An 18,034-nucleotide genomic window follows, 5' to 3' on the forward strand; every position below is an offset into this window, starting at 1 on the left:
AAATCCCCTTCCAATTCGAGTCTTTGATTAGATCTCGTTAAATTCTAGTCAAGTCTTTCACTTGTCCTCGTAAGTGAAACTTCATTTCATCCATCTATTAGTAACCAGTAGTCTACTTAGGTGAATGAAATGAAGCTTGGGGGGCATGTACCTCGAATTGAGTCTTTATGCTGGGGGCATGCAAACTTATCTCAAGCATAGTTTATCTTTGTTTCAAGCTTGTGTAAAAATGAAACCATTCCCACTTTACATCTCGTGATTGTCATTTTTATCAGTCTGTTTTTCTAGATGAGCCTTGGTTTTTTCATTCCATCGTCACCATCTCTTTGGCCAATCATATGCTTTCACTTGGTTTTTTTACCCTTGCCTAAGGAACATCTACGATGAGTGGTCTCATTATCCAACCTCTTGACCATTACATGTTTTGAGTAGTTCCATCATGACTGGAACCAGTTGCTATCCTTTTATACCACTCATTCCTCCAGGTAGAGTCATTTTTAAGCTTTTTTCTGACTCTCGAAATATGAAAAGATCATTGAGTACTTGTCTTTTCGAACTCGTTAAATTTAATGAATTGACGTCATCTAAGTATATGTTTACCCTTTTTTCGGGCTGAGATTGACTATTTACGAAAAAGGTACACCTTGGTCGAGATGGTCAAGAGGTTCTCTCGAATATTGTTTTCTTCCTTTTTGGGTTTGAGAGACAAATTACGAAAAGGGACCTAATGGAGTTTTATTTTTCGTCTCTTTTTCAAACTCTCTAAATATGAAAAAGAGACTGAGTTATTCTTTTGTCGAACTTGTAAAAATTAAATGAAGAAATACTTGTCACCATGATGAGCCTGAGTTTCTCCTTCCTAGGACTCGTAAAGCTTACTAGGATGGATTCAACTGAAGGGTGAACTTATTCGACGAGCATATGGTATCCTCTTCAAGATTGTGAAAAAATAAAGAGGTACTCACTAGAAATAGTGGCGAAAAGTGAAAGTGAAACATCTCTTGTATAAGCAGCATGTTGCTCTTGAACATGACACTCATCTGCATTTCGTGTCGGGTTTGGGATATCCTCACTCAGTCACTCGTCCTTTCGAGTTTGGCTGATCCATTTTGCCTCTCATCTGACTATTCCACTTCATCATTATGACCCATGGTCCTATTTTGAGCTAAATGCTACCACACTCTGGAGTCGTGTCGCCAATGTTCAAGAGAAGTCCTATCTGCAGTTTATTACCTATACATTGTCTGACCCTTTGCTACATTCTTGATCATAGTCATTTATTTCACTTTATTCCTCATTTCGTGTCGATGATGGGGGACTCATCATGGCCCTCCTTTGACGGGTCACTTCCTTTCGACTTCAACTCATTATCCAGGAAGATGACTTAGAGACTCCCTTTCAGTACCTTAGAGCTTGCATGCCTTAATGACAAGTTCTTCACATCCGATGATAGGTCTTCACCATTGGCCTTCGATCAGATGATTCCACAAGTGTTCAACTTCAACTTCATTTTTAACATTCATGGATTGTACTGTCACACCTTGAGAGGCATTGTCATTATTGGTGGTTTCTCTCGTGCATGTTAATGGTCCACATCATTGGTCGGTAATCAGGTGGTTTTATAGCATGTTCAACTTCGACACATTCATTCACATGTTAGAAATCATACTTTGATCAGGTTGGGATGGAGCGCAAGACCCTTTGTCTTGTCTGATATGACTCAGGCTGCGTGGAGTTATGTGTTATTCATGATTGTACACATGTTTCTGCTATACGGATGGCTGTGACCATACCGTGGGACTTTACATTTATGATGATCCTTCTATATAGGGTGGTTACGTCCATACCTTGGGTCTTAGATTTACAAATAATCCTTCTCATTTGGATGGTTTCGCCCATGCCATGGATCCTTTCATATAATCCTTATTATCCGGATGGCTACGTCCATATCATGGATTCATGTTTTGATATTAGATATGTATATGTATATGCATCCTTGATTTGCAGGTCTCCTGACAGTGTTTGTTCTCATCCTTGCAAAATCTTGTAAAGCATCTCAACCATCACTCCCCATTTTGCCTTCATGCTTTAGGGGGCATCTATTACACATTATTTTGTCACACCTCCTGCACTTCCCTATGACATACCCCGAAGTCCCTGAAACATGACTATCATGTAGTGTACTCATTCATATATGCAGCTTAGATCCTCCCTAAGACATTGATTGGAAAATGCCTTGAGATTTCTCTAAAGGAAATAAATCTAAAACCCTAATTTGAGAATCATCACTCTTATGAGACTAAAAACTGTGATGGTCACCTGTTGCATTATGCTTGACCGCGATGGCATCACTTTGTTTGCTTTTATACCCATGTTGATCCCAAAAAGGCAATTTTCCCAAAGAGGATGAGAAGCTTCGTGATCTAGAAGCTTCCAGACCAGCGAGTTGGATGTTGGTTGACATAGATGAGGTCGAGTTCTCCCAACTTGGCTTCTTCGTCTTATCCTAACTCCCTTTCCCTACCTATATATTCACCCTCTCCCATTCCCAAATGGTTGGTCTTTGTCTATTTTCACCCTTATGCTAAGATTGTGCCTATATGCTACTCATTTGGTTTGGAGAAGGAGTGCTTGGACAACTTAAGCTTGGAATTGGACATTCATTCAAGGAGAGCCTATTGACATCAAAGCTTGGTTGTATGCTTCCTCCTTTATTATATTAATATACAACTGTTGGTTCATTTTCCATAAATGTGTATGCTTATGTATCATTTATCTTAACTCTCCTTGATCTATTAAGAAACTTACTTTTGATTATGCTATTTGTATTTGCATGCCTTGTTGTGTCTTGATCTCTTGTGCAGGTGTTTAAACGTTGTGAGCAGCAGAACCGAGCCCGTGACACAAGTGATTCAAGGTATTCAACAAAGGAAGATGTGATAGCATCAGAACGAGGTAGGCCATCTTCTTCATCTCTTATTTCAATTTTAACTTAGGAAAGTGTCCAATAGATTGTCACATAGGTTGCTAGTACCACTCATTAGGCTAGAGGGATAGTCTCTGTCCATAGAGAGGATTGCCTACACAACAACTACACCCCATTTTTCTTTCTTCATAAATTTTGTCATCCCATTAGATATGATTATTTTTCATGGTTTCCCTGTGATACCCCTTAATTCAAATTCCTTTCCTTCCCAAAAAATTTCAAGAAAAGTTCTTGAAAATTAAAAGTTATCGTCCACAAAGATTGTAACCATTGGACTCCTAGTACAACATCAACTCCCCTCATTGGAATGGAAAGAATTGGACTATTCAACACATATTCCCCCATGGTTAGCTTGATATTATGGCACTTCCAGAGAAATTTATAATTCCTCCATTTGAAACCATCACTTGAAACTCTGGTGCTGGATATAGGAAACAATTCAATTCCTTGGCTATCTTACAATGAATAAAATTATGGGTACTACCTGAATCAATCAACACTATTACCTTTTTCTTCTTGATATATCATTCTCTCTTGAGAGTTTGAAGAGTGATAATTCCAACCAATGCATTACAAGATATGGTAAGATTCATTTCTTCTTTCTCTGGGGTTGGTTCCTATTGTATATCCTCCTCTTTTTATGTTTCTTGTTCCTTTTCTTCCTCCTCTTCACAATCTATGTAGAATAATTTCTTCTCAGCATACTTATGACCTTTAGTGTATTTTCTATCACAAATGTAACAAAGACCTTTTGCTATTTTTTTCTTCAATTATGGTGGTGTCAACCTTGTAGGTTCTGGAAGGCTAGGAGCAACAACACTTCCATCTTTATAGTTGTGAGTGGTAGACTTCCTTGTTTCCATAATTTTGCTTTCAACTTTTCTTTCCGCCCTGAATTCCTTCTCCAATGCATCGGGTTCCTAAAGACGAACCTCATGTTGGATTTTATCCTTTAAATTCCCTATGAAGATATCAATCCTATGCTCCTCTGGAATATCAGTTACCCTGATATTCAATTTTTGGAAGTCCTCAATGTGCTTCGCTATTGAGCCCTTTTGTTTGAGATTTATCAATTAGCTAAATAAGGTGTTGCTCTTTGTATCTTCATAATGTGCTATCATTTCCTCCATAAAAATTGACCAAGTGACAAGTGGTTTACAAGAACAAAGCCATCGATACTATACAAATTGATTGTGTTCTAAATATAAAGATGCAATGCATAGCTTTTGCGTGTGTTGCACATCATGGAAATCAAAATATTGCTCCATCTGTAGTATCCATGTTACCAGATCATTGCCATCAAACTAACTCATATTGATATTTTGAAGGTGGGGGATATTAAACCCAACATTGGATTCTCTAAAATCATAATTCATATTCCTTTTGTCCTCATCATGATTTTCATGGATTACCTTGTCACCATAGGGAAGCCTTTCTTCTAGCAACTTTGCCAAACCTTCCTTCAACCCTTCTATCTACTTTTAAAACATTATTCAAAACTCTAATGTATATTTTTATACCATCTATCTTAACATTCATCATGGCTTCCAATTTATTTTTTGTTACTTTTTGCGAGAGAGAAATTTGTTGCACTTGGTCTCATAATTTTGATATATCATGTTGTATGTCTTCCTCTTCTTCATGCACCATGGAAGAGCTTTCTGGTTTCTTACTAGGTGTGTTAATTTTATTCTTTCGAGGCATTTTGGAATCAAACAATGATATCTATGCTTCAATATGCCCTTTCAATCACTTCAAATTGTTTTTTCAAACAAAAGTTTTGCGAAAATTAAAAAAAATACACACCTTTTTCTTGTTTTTTAGGAGATCGATATTGAAAATCTTGTACCTTTGTAATTTTATATCTCCAAGGTCTAAAATTCCATCCTATGGTAGCGCTCTTAATTCTTTTTTTCAATCCCACAAGTCAAACTTAGATTGGATTCTTCAAGAAAGCGTTATGCCCAATATCTCACAATGACCTAATTATAGACTAGTTTAGTAGAGCAAATTTATACAGAGCTCCGTGTGTCATTGTTTCAACCTTTGGACTTGAAAATGATAAAAAAAAACTAAATTCCATGCATTTTCAGTAAATTTTTATGAAATTCAAATCTGATGCCTAGAGAGAAAGTTATGGCGATTTTCCCTAGGTCACTTGTTTGAGATGGAATTCTAGAGCCTGCAAAAACCCTAACTTCCTTGGATCATATATCTGAAAATATAGTGAACCAAGATCTGAGTTTTGTACAAAAAGTTCACCAATATTTCTTCTCCACGTGATTTTAATTTTAGCTTCTGAAGCCTTGTAGAAAAAATGTTATATTGAAAATTCCAAGATGGTGTTATAGCACCATTTACCACTCTTGGTAGACTTGATGCTCTAATTATGGCCTAGGGAAACCTTCCTTCTATACTTGGTCCAAAATCTAGAAAACAATGTTTTGTTCTCTGTATGCCACTTTTCCCTGTGATAAAAGAATGTACACGCATGTCAGCATATATCCAACTCATGTACATATGTTAAAACACTTAAAAAAATTAAATTTCCTTAATTTCGAATGGAGTTCATAGGTTTTACCTATTACTCACCTCCTATTTCCCGTGGCCCAACTGTTTCCCAACTAAAAAAAATAATTTGGATAATTATAAATAAACCTCCATGGGAAGGCTTTAAGGGAGAAGATACGAGATATTAATACTATAGTGAGATTATCCTTGATCGCGTCTAACGAATCCATATGCCTTCGGCACTCCCCAAAGCTTCAAGAAACCCTTGTTTTCTTGTTATAGATATCCTCCATCTTGCTTGAGATATCCTTGTATTGGTGATGGAGGAAGATTGCTGAAGTCTGGGAAAGGACGGATCCAGAGGACGGTTCCTCTTGGAGACGGAGACTTAGGTCATATTTCTCCACTTTACTTGTAGCTAACTTCAATAAAAGGAATGTTGTTATGTTTCTAATGTTAAACATGTTTATGCATCAAGTTATGTTGTAATTCATTTATGAATCCTATATTGATGTATAATTAGTCATTCATTTATATGATTTAATGTTAATATCATGAACATGCTTTATGTTTCTACTGTTGTGTATATTCCATTTGAATAATATTTAGGTTTCAAAAAAATCGGGAGAAGCTAAGGGTTTGCACCCTGTGGGATCCCTAGATGAAGGACATCCGGGTAAGGACACTCTTACAGGATTTAGTAGAATAAGCATTTTTGTTGATTGCCTGAACATTTATTGTTGTGGTTTTATCTCTGCTTTGTTGGGGTTCTCAACCCAAAGCCCTAGGGTGGTTTCACCCACAATAGATGTTTAGTTTGAAAAGGCGAAACCCTAGAATCCAAAGCTCTGATACAAAATGCTATGCAACCAACTCACAAAAAGATAGATCAACGACTTAAAAATTATCATCTTCAAGGGAGAAACCTCCCTTAAATTACATAAATGAAAAATTCTTGGATGATACAGATGATAAGACCTCCTTGGTATATATACGAATCTAAGGGGTCATAATATAATCAAATCCTACATGTTACACTAAAATTTGTCACCATGACTATCTACAGTTAGTATGGCTCCATCAACTGTCATACTATCCTCCTTGGCAAGTCTTATACCTCTGCTCCTCATGTCAAACTCCAAGAAAGAGAGAAAGTCCTTAAAAGGTCAATTAACTTTGGTTACGCAGTTTCTCTTAACCTTACCTGCGTGTACGCACCCCAAGTTCACATTACCTGCGTACTTGTACGCTCTGTCTGCAAAGGGAAGGGTGCGTACTCCTGTAAAGGTCAAAAGGCGCAGGTTTTAGTTCAAAAAAGTTACTTGCGATCGATTCTAGAGTATTCTAGAAGTTGGTTTGACGTGTATTGAGCGCCTCCATATGGTTCGTGTATCCCAAAGAAAGAGGAGCTTATCCCATCAAGAGGGGAGCTATCCCATTGAAAGAGGGGCTTATCCCATTGATGGTGGACCTGATTAACTTCCTCCAAAGCACTATAAATACAGACATTGGGCCAGAGGGAGGAGAGGTTAAAAGCTGAACATTCCTAAGGGTAGATGCTGCTGAAATTAGGACTCTCTTATAGAGCTTGAGAGGAGAGATTCCCATCCTTTCTTAGCTTCATTTGGAAGTGGGTGAGTTGATAAAAGTAAAGGAGAACTCTTGTTGGACCCTAGGAGGGACCTGCACAACACCAAGGCACTAGTTGTAATGGTTTCTTTTGTTTCCACTTAATACAATTAAGCTCATTTTTCTCAACAAGTTGTTATACATAATTTGTTTCATATACTCCTTGGTCTTTATGATGAATATGTTTTATTTTATGAGATATTCAGGTGCTATGTAATCGTTTTCTTGTTAGTGAATGCAAGTTTCGAAGAGAAGGAGGAGCTCATCCGGATTGGAGAGGCTGGACTGCTACAAACAGTGTGGGACTAAAGGTATGTTTTGAACACCTGATTACTTGTATTCTAAATGCATATTTAGGGAAAGATAGTGTTTAATTGTCTTGTTTGTCACTAGAAAGCCTTAGCTTCTAGGGAGGTCGGTTTTGTCCGAAAAATTGACTCTTTCCGCATGACAAAATGGCGACTCCGTTGGGGATTCCATGGATTTGATTGATTTCTCTTTTGATTGATACTTTGATTTGAGAAAAGTCGTTTTCTTTCTGGTTTTTTGCTGATTGACTGTGAATTTGGGTGGAATAGCTTAGGGTTAAGTTAGTTTTTTATTTTTCTTGGTTTTGCTAGCAGTACGCACCCTCTGAGTTAAGCACAGTGTGTACTTGTACGCACTGCAGCTTTGTACACAGAGCGTACACGCACCTGTGCAAATAGGTTTCCTGCGTACCCTGTCAAAAGTTGAGAAAATTTCAATTTTTTCCTTTCTGCCTCTTAGATTTTGTTTATAATTTGTTTTTGCTGCCCAGATCCACTGTTTACCTATCAGAAGTCTTCATCTAAGCTTGTTTCATTAGTATCAAAGGTTTTAGTGAAATTCATAGAAGTTCTAGCCCTAGGGTTTGATTTTTGCATTGGTCCTGTAGTGAGTTTGGCTTTAGAAGTTGTAAAATCTTGAATATCCCTGGTCTTTTTAGTCTTCTTAGGAGTCGAACCTTTCATAAAATCCACCTGTGTGAGAAACCTACCTTTGTGTTGTCTCTTTGCGGAATTTCGACAAAGCTTGTTTGTTAAAGCTGTGAATTTCATTCTTAAGAAAAAGAACAAAAGATTTTGATTTTTTGTTTTTGACCGGTTTATGATTCTGCATGAACTAGTCCTTGGTTGCATTCTAACTGAGTAAAACATTCGGGAATTATACTTTGTAGATTTTTGCCTCATTAGGTTTGCTTTTAGGTAAATTTCTCATTAGATTTGCTTTTAGGTGAAATTGATTTGATTGTCATAGATTTTTTAAATTTGATTTTTGTTAAGTAGTTTTACATGCTTTATTAAAATAGAAAAAAAAACAAAAATCTCTTTTGAAGAAAAGTTTGTTTTAGTAGCATTTGAAGTCTTTGAAAATAAAAAGGAGTTTTCGTGAAATAATTAGTGGTCGTGAGTTGTACGTTTTGGAAAAGATAAAGAGATTTCTTATTTGATTTTCGTTGCCAAGAAAGTTGTCTTTATATCAATTTTGCATTCTCAAACTCTCTTAGCTAGGGAATTCATTGAAAAAAGAAAAATAGTATAAATCATCCTAGGTGCATCTTTTTAGTGGATTTGAGTTGAGTCTACACACCATCCGTTTCATCTCCACTACCTTTTGTCCTAAAGAAAAGCCATAAAAATTAATGCTTAAAGTAAAATTTACTTAGTAACTTTTTATTTACTAGGGCTCTGAAACACCAATATAGATCAGGCTAGTGTCTTGGAGTAGGAGAGTAATTAACTCTCCAAGACAACAAAACCAAGCAAGTAGCTCATCTTGTGGTAGGATAAATCCAACTATTACATTTATGCTCTGGGAAAGCTCCTCTTAAAGGAGAAGCACGAGACCGTGTCCGAACCAGTAAGGGGATCAATCCTCCTTCATTGGGAAAGACGCCAGCTACGCACGTACTACAAATGGTAAACCTCGGATTATTGTCGAGGAGCCTGGGGTCACTTGTCGGTAAGCCTTGGATTATTGTCAAGGAGCCGGCAAGGGGATCGAGCTTGTTACTCTGCCCTTATGTGCTATCGGGTCGTAGACTATTCCCCTAGGTATATTTGTTGTTGTTGGTGACCTTATTGACCATTATCTTTAGGATTCTAAGCAAGGTGACGTGGAGGGAAGATCCCACTATACCTGGAGCAGACGTCGGCTAGACTCACTTGGATTTTCCGGGGGGTTCACTTCGCTCGAGACGGTTAAAGTGGAGGAACTTGTGGCGGTCTATTCATTAAGCAGGTTGTCGGGGTAACTGTTCCACCCACCACTTCTGTACTGAATTCGATGATGTTGGGCTTCATCACCAACTAGTGTTTTCGGTCCGGAAGGCTACTATTTGTGTATGGTTTGACGCCCTAGATTCTTTAGGCGTGTGATTCGAATTTGTTTGATTCTTTAGAGACTTTAGGCGGTTTGCTTTGAGATTTTACTTTGTTTGCGTGTGCAGTAGTTAAAAGTTTTTAACTGTGGCTGAATTACCGAGACAGTCCCGTAGATTTCGGGGCCAGTCTCCTGAGATTGTAACCGTGGCTGATTTTTTGAGGAAGTCTCGTAGACTTCGGGGCCAACCTCCTGAAGACGTCCCGGGTCATTACGAAGGTTTGAAAGTCCTTGTAACTCCTAGTGGCAGTAAAGTAGGTTGACCTGAAGAAGGAGAGTCTTCGTTGGTAGTCCATCCAGATTACCAAAGTCTAGAAACAGGTTATAATCCTGAAGCTATTGCAGTGTCTGAGTTTGCTGGTAGTTTTTCATCTACTAGTGATATAGGCGAAGAACCTAAGATATATGAACCTGTTACTCCAACTTCTAGTGCTCCTGATTCACCTAGGGTAGAAAGAGTCATCACTGAAAATCTTCCTTCTCGTTTGATAGCTATTGAAGAACTTGCTCCAGAAGAAGAAATAGGCATCCTTATCCCTGAAGATCAACCTATTATTGATCTAAGGGAGCATGAATCCATTTTTTACAGTCCACGTAGAAGTACAACTTGGTATCTTTCGTTAACTAATTATTTGGACAACTTAGGGTCAATTTTTTCTCCACCTCGTACTCCTTATCCACTCGGAGGTATTTATACTCCTGTAAATATGTCTGGTCAGTCGTCTATGTTTACTCAATCTCCTGAATCTTTCTTGTAGGGCGGTCCTTCTGTTCCCTCTGGGTATCAGTCACTTTCTGGTACTTTGCGGGAGCATCTCCTCAACCCATTGAACATGGGTTATTAACTGGAAACAATGGTAATAAACCATTGGGTGTAAGAGACATTTACATGATGTCAGGTTCAATTCCTAGTTCTCAACCTCAAGGTGGCTAGTTACCGCCTGGGGGGCAACCTCAAGGTACACGAAATTGCGTCTGGGGGGCAACCTTAAGGACAGTATGTACCCGTGGTGCAATACATTCCTCAAGGTCAACCCCAGCCTCAATATGTACCCCAAGGTCAACCTCAGTATCAATTTATACCTCAAGGTCAACCCCAGTATCAGTACTTACCTCAAGAGTATCTACCCCAAGGTCAGTACTCGAGTCAAAGTTATCAACCACCCCAAGGACAATCTTATGTTCAAGGTACGGGAAATGTACCTTTCAATTATCAATCCTACCCTCAATCCGGTTATGGATCTCAATATCCTCAACCTGTTATGGGTCAATACCCCGGAATGAACATAGTGTGGGATCCATCACAATTTCAACAGCTATTGCAGCCAAGTGTACAGTTGTCATCTCAAACTGGACAACCTTTAGTTTCTGGTTCACCCCAGCAACCAGTCCAGTCCAATGTTCAAACTTCTGTACCTTCGGTGGTTTCTCAGTCTGGGCCTATTGCGCCTAGTACTCCATCTCAAATGACTGCTGCAACTACTGCAACATCTGTTCAGTCTACCACACTTACTTCTGGAGTATCGACAGCTTCGGTTTCTACTGTCTCTGTAACTACTCCTCAGACATCTTTACCATTGTTTGGATCCACGATTCAAACTACGGTTCAGATGCCTGTAGGAAAACCTGGTTTAAGTACGGTTGTCACTAGTCAACCACAATTTTCTTACCAACCGTACCAAGGACAGTACCAATACGGGCCTGCTTTCCAGCAGCCAGTTTACCAATATCAACCGTATCCTGGGTACACTTATCAACAACCTCAACAACCCCAGTACTGTCCGGTTAATCCTGGTTTTCTGGGAGGATACAATATCCCGAACGCGATTCCTATTCCAAGTTATACTAGATATCCTCCTCCTAAGACTGGTCTTGTGACCCAGAGTTTTAGGGACCCTAATCGGAAATTACCGTTTATCGCAACTTTGGATTTACCAGACTTGTCGTGCCTAACGAACGATCCAATAAATTATCTTCCGTTTTGGCCGCCAATGTCGAATAAGTTGCCCAGTGACATACCCAAGTTCGAAGGTAAGTCTGGAGAGGACCCGTCGAATCATGTGATGACTTACCACCTCTGGTGTGCCTCTAATTCCATCTCCGATGATTCGATCCGCTTACGTCTTTTCCAGCGTACTGTCATTGGTCTCGCGGCCAAGTGGTACATTGAGTTACCAGGGGCCTCTTTTTATAATTTTAGCCAGTTAGCTACCTCGTTCTTAACTCATTTTCAATTGCTGGTCAGATATGATAATGGCACGGAGTTACTAACTTCATTAAAACAATCGACGTCCACTTATATTTCTGATCATATTCACGAATGGAGACGTCGAAGACAATTAGTGAAAGTTTTTATCCCGAACCAAATCTTAGCTGAATGGTTTGTTAAATCATTATTACCGAAGATTACTGAAGACGTAGCTAAGGTCGGAGTAGTTACTGAGGAGCAAGTGATTGCTCAAGCGCAGTACCTTGACTTGGTTTACACTCAGTCAGGTACGTTACACGAAAAGATCCCAGATCTTCCTAAGTCAAATCAAATCGCTGCTGCTCCTTCGAGGTCTCATGCCGCTGATGGCATGATTGGTACGGTGAATACTAAAAGCAAGAAGATGTCTTCAAATAATTCTTCGCCCATTATAACCTTACCAGAATCCCCGACAGGAGAATCTTCTGCTGAAGTTTCCGCTGATATTCACGCTGTAGAGTCATCTACGGCTAAATCAAAATCCGGTGGGAAAAAGAAAGGTAAGAAGAAGAATAAAGCAGACAAAGCTCCAAAGGAGAAAACGGAAAAGTCGGAAACCAATGACGAAAAGCGCAAACCTCGATATCCTTGTCTTATTTGTGAAGAGGACCATTTTACAAGAGATTGCCCTCATCGAGCCGAGGTTGTGAAAATCGTCAAAGGTTCCCCAACTCCTGCTGTTTTGAAAGATCCATTTCCAAAGCAGGAGAGTAAGATGATAGGTTCTTCCTCGAGTGCCAGTGAAGAACCCATATTAATGATGTCTCATGTAAGGATTGCGACTCGATCGCAAGATTATGGTAGTAAAAGTCCTGTTGATGGCAAAGAAGCAGAATCTTCTCATTCTAATCCATCCACCTCAGCTCCCGGTTCCGATCCACTACAGATCGAGAAGCCTAACCCAGAATTACTAATCAAACCGCCCGCTAAGGGTGTACTTCGAAGGTCTGCTTTCAATCCACATGCGAGAGCAACCGAGAATTACAACATTGTTGAGGATTTAGCTGTTTCACCCTCAGCAATGTCGGCTTTGGAAGTGCTGCAATCATGCCCAGCACAACACAAGTTACTTTTGTCGACTATAGGAGCTATTGATGTTCAGGACCCGACCCTAATAATCTTTGATCTAGAAAATAGTACACTGCGTTTACCTCATCAGATGGCTTTCCAGATCCTAGTGATAGTAAAAAACAACCCTATTCATCGGACTGTAATTGATGAGGGAGCTTCCACGTGTATTATGTCGATACAATGCTGGACATCGCTTGGTTCTCCTTCACTAAGTCAATCCCCGATAATTCTTAAGGCCTTTGATGGCCGTGGGTTTGATCCGTTTGGCATTCTACAGGATTTGCCTATAGGGGTTGAAGGAAAAACCGTTAGTCTGGATGTGGAGGTGGTTGATGCCCCTCTAGAATACAACCTTCTCTTGGGTCGAAGTTGGTCTTACGCTATGACAGCAGTCGTTTCATCGGTCTTCAGAGTAATAAAGTTTCCACATAATGGCAAGATCGTAACCATAGAGCAGCTGGCTTACTTTTCATCCGACCCAGCCTCTTCAGAAAGTATCTAGCATGTCGGTAAAATGACTATCCCTTATAAGGATGTTGGAGTAGGATTAGTTAAAGATGCCAGTTTACTGGGAACTTTTCATTTTCCTCCAATCAACGCAATGTCTTCGTTTGCATCCATTCATATGATTACTTCAGATACCATTGTTTATGACGATCCTTGGATCGTTCCTTCTGAATCTGAGATAGACTCATTTGGTGATGCTATGCCTTTGAGTCCAAATGAAATTGCCTATGAAGCCGTGCAGTCTTTTACCGACCCACGTTCAACCAAAATCGACCAAATGAATGTGGTCCGTGAGGAATCACTTTTCACCTCAACCTCGGAGTTAATAACGTTTCCTGAAGTTGTGTCATCTGACGAACAACTTTGTGAAGTCCTGTGTCTAGACGATTTACCATGGGAAGATCTCCATCACCGATTTTCGTTTTTACCTGAGGATGATCGTTTTGAAAACGATTTCTCATCAATCTTTACAGCTGAATATGTCAAAGAAGCTCAGAATCCAATGAAACATCTGGATTCAGAGCTGAATTTGGGAAACATTTCTCGTACTATTCCCATTCACATTTCAGTCAAGCCCGGAATTATTGAGCACATTCATATAGGTGCCTTGTGTTCAAATGACGAAATTTAGACATACAAGGCCCTATTTCAAGAATTCCGCGACGTGTTTGCCTGGTCCTATGAGGAAATGCCAGGAATTGATCCCGCGATTGTTGTCCATGAGATGAAGACTTACCCGGATGCTAAACCCGTCCGGCAACGTTTGCGTAAAATTCACCCACGAAAAGTGGCTGCAATTAAAGCAGAAGTTGAGAAGTTGTTGAAAGCAGGTTTCATTTATCCGATCCCGTTAACGGATTGGGTATCGAATATTGTTCTGGTTGACAAAAAACAGGGAACAATAAGAATATGCATCGACTATAGGGATATTAATCGAGCTTGTCCCAAGGACAACTACCCAACACCCTATATCGATCAAATAATTGACGATTGTGCCGGAAGTGAAATATTTTCCTTTATGGACAGTTTTTCCGGTTACAATCAAATCAATATTCTACCTGCCGATCAACCAAAAATGACTTTCATTTGTCCATGGGGGACATTTGCTTATTGAAAATTACCTTTTTGGCTTAAGAATGCCGGAGCCACTTTTCAAAAGGCGATGTCTTATGCGTTTCATGACATCAAACACATTGTGCAACCATATCTCGATGATTTGCCCACTCATTCATTACATCGAGCTAACCACCTTGTCCGTTTATGAGCAATCTTCATGAGGTGTCGATATTATCGTATTCGGTGGAACCCAGACAAATGTGTCTTCTGTATAGAAGTGGGACGATTTCTAGGATTTGTAGTTTCGAAAGCCAGCATTCACGTCGATCCCTCGAAGGTAGAAGCTATCATCAAATTGCCTCCTCCTTCGAGTCTTCGCCAACTCCAAAGTTTGCAGGGGAAAGCAAACTTTTTGCGCCGATTCATTCGTAACTACGCTGAGATTACAAAGGGTTTTACCAAGTTGTTGAAACAAAATGCTCAATTCACTTGGGATGAGATAGCTCAGAAATATTTTGATGCACTCAAACACGCATTGACCCATGCACCGTTGCTGCATCCTCCCAACTACAACCAGGATTACTTTTTGTACTTCGCCGCCGCTCATTCCACCATTGGAATGGTCTTAGTATAGGAAGACGAATTCGGAATGGAACATGTAATATATTACCTTAGTCGGACTTTAAATCCAAATGAGCTCAAGTATTCACATGTGGAGAAATTGGCACTGGCAGCCATTCAAGCTGTCCAACGTTTTCGTCACTACATTCTACTCCGTAAAACTACAGTTATTTTGGATTGCAACCCTATGATCTACATTTTGACTAAACAATTGGTAGGGGGCAAGTACTCTAAATGGGTCGTTATCCTGCAAGATTTCGACTTGGAATTTGAGAAATCTAAGTCTAAGAAATCCTTAGTTTTTGCAGAGTTAATGTGTGACTTCCCGCGTGCTGACACAGAAACTGTGGCAGAGGAACCCATTGTGGACGAATCTTTGTTTCTCATCAGCACTTTAGATCCGTGGTATGGGGATATAATCGTCTATCTCTAGACCCAATCCTTTCGTCCCGAAGTTCCAAAGTCGGAACGTTGGAAAATTCGTTTCCAGTCCCAACAGTACAAAATTATTGGAGATACTCTTTATCGCCGTGGGGCGGACTTGATTTTTCGACGTTGTTTAACTCACGAGGAAGCTGAAAGGGTTCTGAATGAATGTCACTCTGGAGCGTGTGGCGGTCATATGTCTGGGTATGCCACAACCCAAAAGATATTGTGCGCTGGCTACTTCTGGCCGTCCTTGTTTAAAGACTGTATTATTGCGGTCCGGAAATGCCACAACTGTCAAGTGTTTGATCGCAAGATGTGCGCTCCACCTGCTCCTCTCCACCCTATCATTGCCGTTGGTCCTTTTGCCAAATGGGGTATCGATTTTATTACATGTAACCCTCACTCGGTCGGGGGGCATGCGTATATCATCCTTGCGGTTGATTAGTTTACTAAGTGGGCCGAGGCGATGCCTACATTTGAGGCAGACGGCAAGAAAGCTACAATTTTTGTATTCAATCACATTATTGCTAGGTTTGGTGTCCCACAAGCGATAATCACTGACCATGGGCACCATTTTCGAAACGTTATGATGACAAAACTTACAGGCCTGCTTGGTTTGCGTCACGATAGCTCAACTCCTTATTATCCACAAGCAAATGGTCTGGTTGAGTCCATCAACAAAGTTTTAGTTATCATGATCCGACGAATCATTGGTATTCATCAGTCGAATTGCCACAACATGTTATTTTCCGCGCTTTGGGCGTACCGAACCTCAGTGAAAACATCAACAAGGTTCACTCCTTTCCAACTAGTTTATGGTTTGGAAGCTGTGCTGCCCATTGAATGCGAAATCCCGTCACTCCAAATGGCCGTCGAATTACTTCCAGCTACTTCCGAAGGGGAGAAACGTTTATTATACTTAGCTCAATTGGATGAGACTCGACGTGATGCTGCATTGGCAATCAAGACTCACGCAAAACGTATGAAAGCTCAGTATGATCGAAATGTGACCCCTCGAAATTTTTTGGAAGGAGACCTAGTTTTATTATACGATCAAGCGAACGATAAATTAGGTGCTGGAAAATTCGTTCCTATGTGGCATGGGCCCTACATTGTCAAGCGAAAGCTAGCAAAAGGGGCCTATGAGCTAGTAGACTTTGACGGGGACTCTTTGGGTAAACCCAGAAATGGACTTTACCTAAAGAGGTATTATGCTTAAATGATGGGTATGGAGAATTTAGTTAGGTTAGGTTTTTTCTTTCTAGCTGGTGTGTTTATTAGTTTAGACAGTGTGCTTAGCTTAGAAAGTGTTTTTCGTCATTATTCTGCTTATCTTGGTTTTACCCTTGATGTTTGCAGATTTCGATGCCTCTCCAAACATACATTGGATTTGCTGATGGTGCTTGTCGTAGTACACGGAATATCTCTTCCGCAGCTTGGGTTATCTATTCACCCTCTAACGAGTTAGTTTCTATGCATGGGTAAGCCTCGGTCAGACAACAAAAAACATTGCAGAATACAATGCAGTGATTGAATCTATTTCATTTGGGATTCAGAGTTTGATAGTGAGGTTAGATTCTGAACTCGTTGTATTACAGCTTAATAGAGTGTATGCCATTAGAAATCCAGTGTTATTAAGGTTATTTTTGAGAGTGTGTCTCTTGGAACGTGAATTTGATTACATTGAATATCAGCATATTCCAAGGTCTTTAAATACATTAGCAGATGCAATTGCTTCTCAAATGTTAGACAGACATTTACAATAATCATACATGTAAATTTAAAAACATTTCATCATACATGTTTAACAAGATAAGCCGGTAATAATGATATAGATAGGAGTGTGTCAAAAAATACATCGTCTTCGATCATAGGTTGAAAAACACCTTATGATCGGCAAAAATGATAAGTACAAAAAACCAAAATGTCGCATGTGTCTACAAAAACGACCATCCAATCACTGGTGATGCTCTCTATACGACACCACTGCACGAGCTACCCTACACAAGAACCTCCTAAAAGGTCCTGGGACTGCGACTACATAGCGCTGAAGTCTGATAGGAATATCGTCTATAGTAGTCTCTGGTATATCCGCCGTAAGACGCTCTAGGTCTTGTTCCAACTCAGCTAAGGTCTCTGTGGGCTCGTCCTGTTGGATCGGTGCCGGTGCAATTGGTAGTGTCTTCTCGAAAGGCCGGATATTGGCTAGACGACGTGGGCCTACATTTGCATTTTGAAAACTATTACTGTCAGTTTTGAGACGATATAAAAAAAAAAAAAATAGATAATTTAAAAACTTGTGAAAAATGAAGTGCCTGTGTCATCCCATTGTTCTCCCGGTGGAAGAACCATGTCCGGATCTCCACGAAAATCAACTCCGGCATAAGGAAAATCCTGTATCGAAAAGATCTGGTCCTCCAACCAGTGAAAATACTCCGGTCTAAATAGGACAACCTTCATGCCCTCGCAGGATGACGGGCCATAACCGTAACCCATCGCGTCAATTTGGGCTCTTGGGGAAGCCCAGCCTCAACAGTGAGATGTTGTGGGATCAACATCGAAACCCTCTCTAA

Source organism: Pinus tabuliformis, chromosome X (genome assembly GCF_031772625.1).
Source record: "Pinus tabuliformis cultivar Carrire ecotype Pingquan chromosome X, CPIR1, whole genome shotgun sequence".
Lineage (NCBI taxonomy): Eukaryota > Viridiplantae > Streptophyta > Pinopsida > Pinales > Pinaceae > Pinus > Pinus tabuliformis.